The sequence below is a fragment of the Dinoponera quadriceps genome, unplaced genomic scaffold (genome assembly GCF_001313825.1).
Source record: "Dinoponera quadriceps isolate SergipeBrazil2010 unplaced genomic scaffold, ASM131382v1 scaffold3131, whole genome shotgun sequence".
NCBI lineage: Eukaryota > Metazoa > Arthropoda > Insecta > Hymenoptera > Formicidae > Dinoponera > Dinoponera quadriceps.
Genome location: NW_014557150.1, coordinates 40,649 through 47,983, shown reverse-complemented (window position 1 = coordinate 47,983; position 7,335 = coordinate 40,649).

The window sequence follows — 7,335 nt, the reverse complement described above, 5'->3', positions numbered from 1 at the left end:
GTTAATACAATATCCTGTACATATATGTTTTCAGACGGTAGATCTACTATCAAATATAATTTAACTTTTTTCGTTTTTTGAATCAAGTTAACTATCTGACGTTATATTAACACGTGTAATTAACATGTGCATTAACATGTATATTGTAATTATACAAGAGGATTTTTAATTCTGCGTAGCCAGTAAGTAGTGTGCGTAGAGTATTAAAATTGCTGTAAAACAAAACGTCTCCATGATCCTTTTAATATATAAATTGATCTTTTCGCAAGAGAATGATCATTGTTATAATAGTTGCTTCATTTGCATTTCATTTAATACATATCAGACAACAAAAATAATTTTATCGGAGAACCATATAAATAAACATAAATTAACATAATAATTACAAAAAATTGGATACTGAACGTACTCCAGAAAAATAATCGATCTTGCCACACACTTAACAAACAAATATGAGAGAGACTCATGAACTTACCCGTGACGCATATCAAAATATCACCAATGAAGATCTGAGTCAAAATGATCACATTATTGGAATCCTCGATAATCTCCGTAAGTCTTAATAGATGTCGATATCGGACTACGAGTTCCATGATGAAACTGTCTTTCCTTCACTTGTGTTTACATCGATCGATACGTCGGAAATTGATCATTAGAAGTTCGAGCTGGCCGCACTGATGCAGCGTGATGCCAACAAAAATCCCTTCCGTGCAGCAGTTGCCAGCATAAATGATGAACAACTGAATCATCTGATAGAATATAATAATGACGTACTTAAAGTTGGAGGTGGATTCAAGGAGACAAGACGTCGGGAGGTAATACGTTCTCTCGTCGGTTGTGTTTAAAAATGGTAACAATTTTAACATATAGAGTATAAAGACGAAGAATCCGCAGCAAAATAATGTGAGCGAGATCAGCCGTGCTATACGCGCGTACTGGATTATGATCTCGCGCGATCTCGGATCCTTGACGTCGCGCCAGTCCTGGATGGCACAAGACAGATTAAACGACAACGGGGATCGCTGCATCCGCAACAGGGAAAGTTTCACGAGCCCTAGTATAGCGCTCGCGATCACGACGTACGTATCAATAGGACCCTCCTGAGAGTTCCCGCAGGAAAGGAAGACCTCCGTCACGAGCGAGATTACCAGCACGAGCTGAAAGAATTGATCGCTGTAACAAATTATTACGTACAATAAGAAAGAAAATATCGAAAAAGATGTTTATCCAATAGGTACTAATAACATATTTGTTTAAATCTTTGTTCTTTTATTTAAATAGAATAAATAACTGCTTTCATATGTCACACTGCAACGATAATAATTATTGTCCGCGGGCTTGCAGGACTTTTTCGCTTCCGCTTTCGCGGCAGCGAACCCACTTCGGCTAGCTCAGTATTAATTTATCTGATTTTATTTTTTCACTATCCCGAGTGGTATAATAGTCGTGGTTCTTTTGCCTTCTTCCTCGATATTCAGGGAAATGCGGGGAGGAGTTGGGAAAGAGATAATAATTTACAGACGAATTTATTATACGAGTTACAGTTCTTTAATTCGCTGACGTATTCCTGAATACAGCAATCCAATATACGGGAAGATCCCGTAACGTTTTTGATAGCAATCTCTCGCGCTAGATGTTCCGCGAGGAGTTTTTAGGCGGCAGATCTAAGTCGCTCGATGGCAATTATAACGTGCGTCGTGCTAACAAGAAAAGCTCTCTCGCCCGGTTTTGTTATGCGAATCTCGCCGGTTCCTAATGGATACTAGCCGAGATTTTCCCGGCAGTTATTTACTGTTTTCTGGTCTGTCATGTATAACATCCGTTTTAGCTCATTTGCTAAAAAATAATTTCAAAATCACGTGATTCAATGACACGGCTCAATACAATACAAGCAATACGGGCAAACAACATACGAGGAGTGTAGGACCGGCGATTAGAAAAAGCAACCGAGCCTCGCGCCCAAGTCTCCGGAATTCCTAAGCTCGAGATCGTCTCGAATACGGCCTTTGTCACCCTGCGACGTGGTCCCAAAATCATGCACATCCGTGCGTTCCGACTTACCAGGTGTATGCATAAGTTTTTTTCCGGTTTAACTAAGAGATGGCGCCAGCGAAAAGTACGCAGCGTATTAATTTGACACATACGTCATTTTGTTCGTCTGACATTTAAAACTACAAACACACACAAGTTGAGTCCGCCAAAAACTAGCGTCTTTGTTTTATTGTTCAGTGATCGTGTCGAGTTTTGTGCATGAAAAAGAACATTTGCGGCACGCATTGCTNGTCAAATAGAAAATCGCAAAGTCACTTGTGAAATGCTGCTTCAACGCCACGAAAGGAAATCATTTTTGTATCGAATTGTGACGGGTGACGAAAAATGGATATATTTTGAAAATTCGAAGCGGAAAAAATCGTGGCTTTCACCTGGCGAAGCCGGTCCATCAACACCAAGGCCAAATCGCTTCGGCAAGAAGACCATGCTCTGTGTCTGGTGGGACCAGAGCGGTACTGTGTATTATGAACTCTTGAAGCCCGGCGAAACCGTTAATATACAACGCTATAGCCAACAAATGATTAATTTAAACCACGCATTAGTCGAAAGACGACCGGAATGGGCCAGAAGACATGGCAAAGTGATTTTGTTACACGACAATGCGCCGTCTCACACAGCAAAACCAGTGAAAGACACCTTGAAATCGGTTGGATGGGACATCCTTCCGCACCCGCCGTACTCTCCAGACCTGGCGCCATCTGACTATCACCTCTTCGCATCAATGGAGCACGCGCTCGCAGAGCAGCACTTCAGCAATTTCGAGGAAGTTGGAAAATGGCTCGACAAATGTTTTACCGCAAAAGACAAGCAGTTTTTCTGGCAAGGTATTTATAAATTACCTGAAAGATGGGCAAAATGTGTATAAGCCGATGGCCAATATTTTGAATTAAAAAAAAATTAATTTCCCTTGAAAATTACGTGTTTTTTCACCAAAAAACCGGAAAAAACTTACGCATACACCTGGTATATATATATCTGTACATATGTATCGATATTCGGAAAAGACCTTATTTTACATAATTACCTTATATATTACATTGGTTGAAAAGTTCCGGGATTTTTTAATAAGTGGCGCCATTAGAAAATAAGCATGATTTATTTCGAGAGGTTTATCTGTCACTATTTTATGTGTGAAGTTTCATGACATTTCGTTTATTCGTTTACAAGCTATAGTCGTTTAAGTGTCGCTACCTTTGTCTTCTTAAAAAAAATGAAAAACAGGAATATCGCATATTGATCAAATATTGATTTTTGATGGGAAAAACTCCTAAACATTCAATGAAATTGTTGAAGAAATGTTATCCCACATCTGCTCTTTCGAGAACAACAGTTTATCGATGGTTTAGTGAATTTAAAATGGGTCGTACAAGCACCAAAGACGCACCTCGCTCTGGAAGACCAAAGGATGCTACGAATGCGGAAATCGTAAAGCAAGTGAATCGAATCGTTTTGAGTGATCGTAAAATAAAGTTTCGCGAGTTAGCTGAAACTGTTGGTATCTCAAAAAACGGGTGGGATACATTTTGCACAATGTTTTGTATATGAAAAAGCTATCTGCGCGATGGGTGCCGCGTTTGCTGACCGTCGACCAAAAACAGCAGCGCGTTGATGATTCAACGGCCGGTTTGGCGTTGTTGCAGCGTAATCGAGCGGACTTTTTTGATATTTTGTGACGATGGATAAAACGTGGATCCATTACCATACGCCTGAGTCCAATAGGCAGTCTGCAAAGTGGCTGAAAAGCCACGAAAGCCGACCAAAGCGGCCAAAAGACCAACGTTCGGCCGACCAACGAAGGTTTTAGCCTCCGTTTTTTGGGATGCGCATGGAATAATCTTCATCGATTACCTGCAGAAGGGAAGAACAGTTACGGGAGAGTATTATGCAGCGTTATTGGACAAACTGAACGACGGAATAAAGAAAGAACGGCCCCATATGGCGAAGAAACAGTTCTGTACCAAGGCGATAACGCACCATCACTCACGTCCTTGAAAGCGATGGCCAAATTGGACCAATTACGATTCGAATTGGTTGCTCATCCGCCGTATTCTCCAGATTTGGCACCCAGCGACTATCATTTGTTCCCAAACTTCTAGTGGTTGCTCCAGGGAAAGAGATTCACATTGAATGAGGAAGTCATCGCGGAAATCGAAGCGTATTTCGAAGGCTTGGACATTTCGTACTACAGAAAGGGCATCGAAATGTTAGAAAATCGCTATACCAAGTGTATCGCACTCGAAGGCAACTCTGTTGAGGAATAAATATAACTTTGCCAAAAAACGCTTGTTTTCATTAAAAATCCCGGAACTTTTCAGCCCATGTAGTATATATATTGTCACGTCCTGGACGGTCCGCGAAATGCGTAGCGGGAGCGGCTCCGCCATGTTTAGCAGCTAATTAAGCCGAGAAGGATGGTGGGAAAGTTTTACGCGTGATTTTGAAGTGAAATCGCAGAATAAGTAGTGTTATTAAAGAAAACAACAACAGCCAAATAAAACTAAATAGATATACACTTCATTATTGTTTTGGCGAATTTCGGTAATTTCCACGTCAAGACGGCAACAGGGTTTCTTTTTCGCTATATCACGACGAGAAGGTTTACAACGGTATAGTATATTTTCAGCGATAATGGTCTTTGAAATAATAATAATATAATAGTAACTTACATTCGATGTCGGCTAATCCAAAATACTAATAGGTCGAGTGTGTTACGTCGCCTTGGGAAGAGTAAAAAGCGGGGACCGGCTTGAGTTCATTTAAAATGACTAACTATGAAGCACGAGATATGCGCGGTTCAGACTCGCAAGAAAAACTCGAGAAACAAAGAATCAAGAACTGACTGACCGAACTGAAGCTAGCTGACAGGAAGAACTACTACTGAACTGCTTAAAGACGAGGCTTTTATTTATAAGCTAGTCCTACTCTTCCTCTTCTTTCTGCAACTGCAATGGTCAGCCTTTTCGGTAGGAACACCAACGGACTTAGTTTTCCACGGTGGTCTTAGGTTTACAGAGATTAGAAAAAAGATAGATCATGCACATCCGTTCTCACGGAGCGGAAAATTTAGTTTATCTAAAATACACATAAAAATTGCATAACATAACCTATTTCATACACCGAGCACGATCGGTGGGACAATAAAGTCAGAAGGCGCGGAATTATCGGATCAATTTTGAATTTTAATACAATGATAGAAATGAGGGGAATTATGAGATTTTCTAAAAATGATAAGTGACGCGGGGACTGGACTTTCGCGCGCTGATAAGTCACGCTCACGGAGCCTTCATTGCTGATCATTGAAATGATTCTTATTTTTCTTGAAATTTGATGGTCGGTGAGAGTAACGATACTTCTGCCATTCGGCGGCAGTGACTGCCGCATCTAATTTAATTGAATTAAATAAGCTCGAAAAGCGGTAAGTAAAAAGTGTGAATTATTTTAATAAAACAAAATATAATAACGATACGGTTGGGACTACAAACTAACATTATAACTGGTTTTGGGAACAAGGTTTGGAAACAGTACCATGTCCACAGGCAACTACCGGGATCAAAGAAAAGTGTAGGGAAGGAAGAACGAAAAAGAATAGCATTAAAAAACAGGGAGAGGAGGGAGTTCCGAGATACCTTAGGATATAACAATATATATAAATGGTAATATATACCGTATAAATATATATATATATATACGAGGTCTGTTCAAAAATATCGCGAATTTTGTGTTTTTTCAAAAATTATTTATTTATTCATGAATATCTATTTTGTCTCCTTCAAAATAATCCCCATCAGATATTATACACTTGTGCCAACGTTTTTTCCAATCCTCGAAGCACTTCAAAAAACCATTTTTTGTGATCTTGTTCAGCTCCTCCTTCGATGCCGTCTTTATCTCCTCAATCGTAGCGTAGCGTCGTCCTCTCATGTGCCTCTTCAGTTTCGGAAACAACAAAAAATCACAGGGGGCCAGGTCTGGGGAATACGGTGGCTGCGGCATCATTAGTGTGTTGCTTTTGGCCAAAAATTCGCGCACAAGCAACGATGTGTGAGTAGGGACGCTGGTACGAATTTCGCGGCGACCCGTTTCATGCCCAAATCATTAGTAAAAATCGAATGGCACGAGCCAATCGATATGTTTTGGTCCTCAGCAACTTCTCTAACGGTGATTCGACGATTGGCTAATACTATTTTCTTCACTTCATTAATGTTTTCGTCTGTTGTTAACGTGCTCGGGCGTCCGGCACGCTCTTTGTCGTTCACATCTTCTCGGCCCTCTGAGAACATTTTGTACCACCGATAAACGTTGCTTCGGTCCAAGGTAGCTTCACGATATGCCACAGTGAACATTCGGAATGCGTCCGCGCACTTAATTTTGTTAGATTCTTTGATTCATTTTTTGGAATAGACAAAAATCGAAGACGAGCCAAAACACGTCCAAGCAAAACAGCTGTCAAAGATAAACTGAATATTCAATATGGCCGAACTTGTCGGCATAAGTGAGGGACATGAGTACTAACATAACGCTACAAAAAAATCGAAAATTGAATATACGTAACACGCGGAAATTCAAAATTCGCGATACTTTTTGAACACACCTCGTATATATTTTTCGGGTAGAAAAATCCTATTTTCATGTTTGTAATATTTAATATGTTAAGAACAAAATTGTGCAAGCACAAATGTGCTGTAGCAGACAGCGCATTGGTTTGCGTCACAGAGGTCCAGGAGTCGATTCGGGCAGAACTGGAAAAATTTATACGCTCGTGTCTTCTCTGCACTGTCTAAGAAGCTACCAGAGTATATCTGCCGAAAGAACCTCTTGTAAAATAAATGCCATTCGAAGTCGGCGTTAAACTGTATGTTCCAAATGCCTGTATATAATCAACATGCGCACTACAAGCTTATGAGTGAGAGGAAACACCGGCCTATGGCCTAACGTAAGAAAAATAAGAAGAAGAAGAAGAAGAACGAAATTATAAATCGCTTTTTTAATTCGGACAACAGTAAATGACACAATTACAAGTCAATTGTCGTCTTGAAAAAGTAAACTGAAGTTTTCTGACACCGATAAAAATTGTTGAAAGATTCATGATTATTCCGGCTCGTAAATTAATCATGAATACGCTCTAATTCGCATAGACAAGCGATAGTTCTTTGTGGAGCAAAATGTAAGTCTTCTTTTCTACAAATGCGTTTCCATTTGACCCGTTTCAAATGTAGTTCAACTTACAGATTGTTACGTCCTGGAAGAGGATTATCGACCGAGCAGCCATAAAAGCCGTACAAG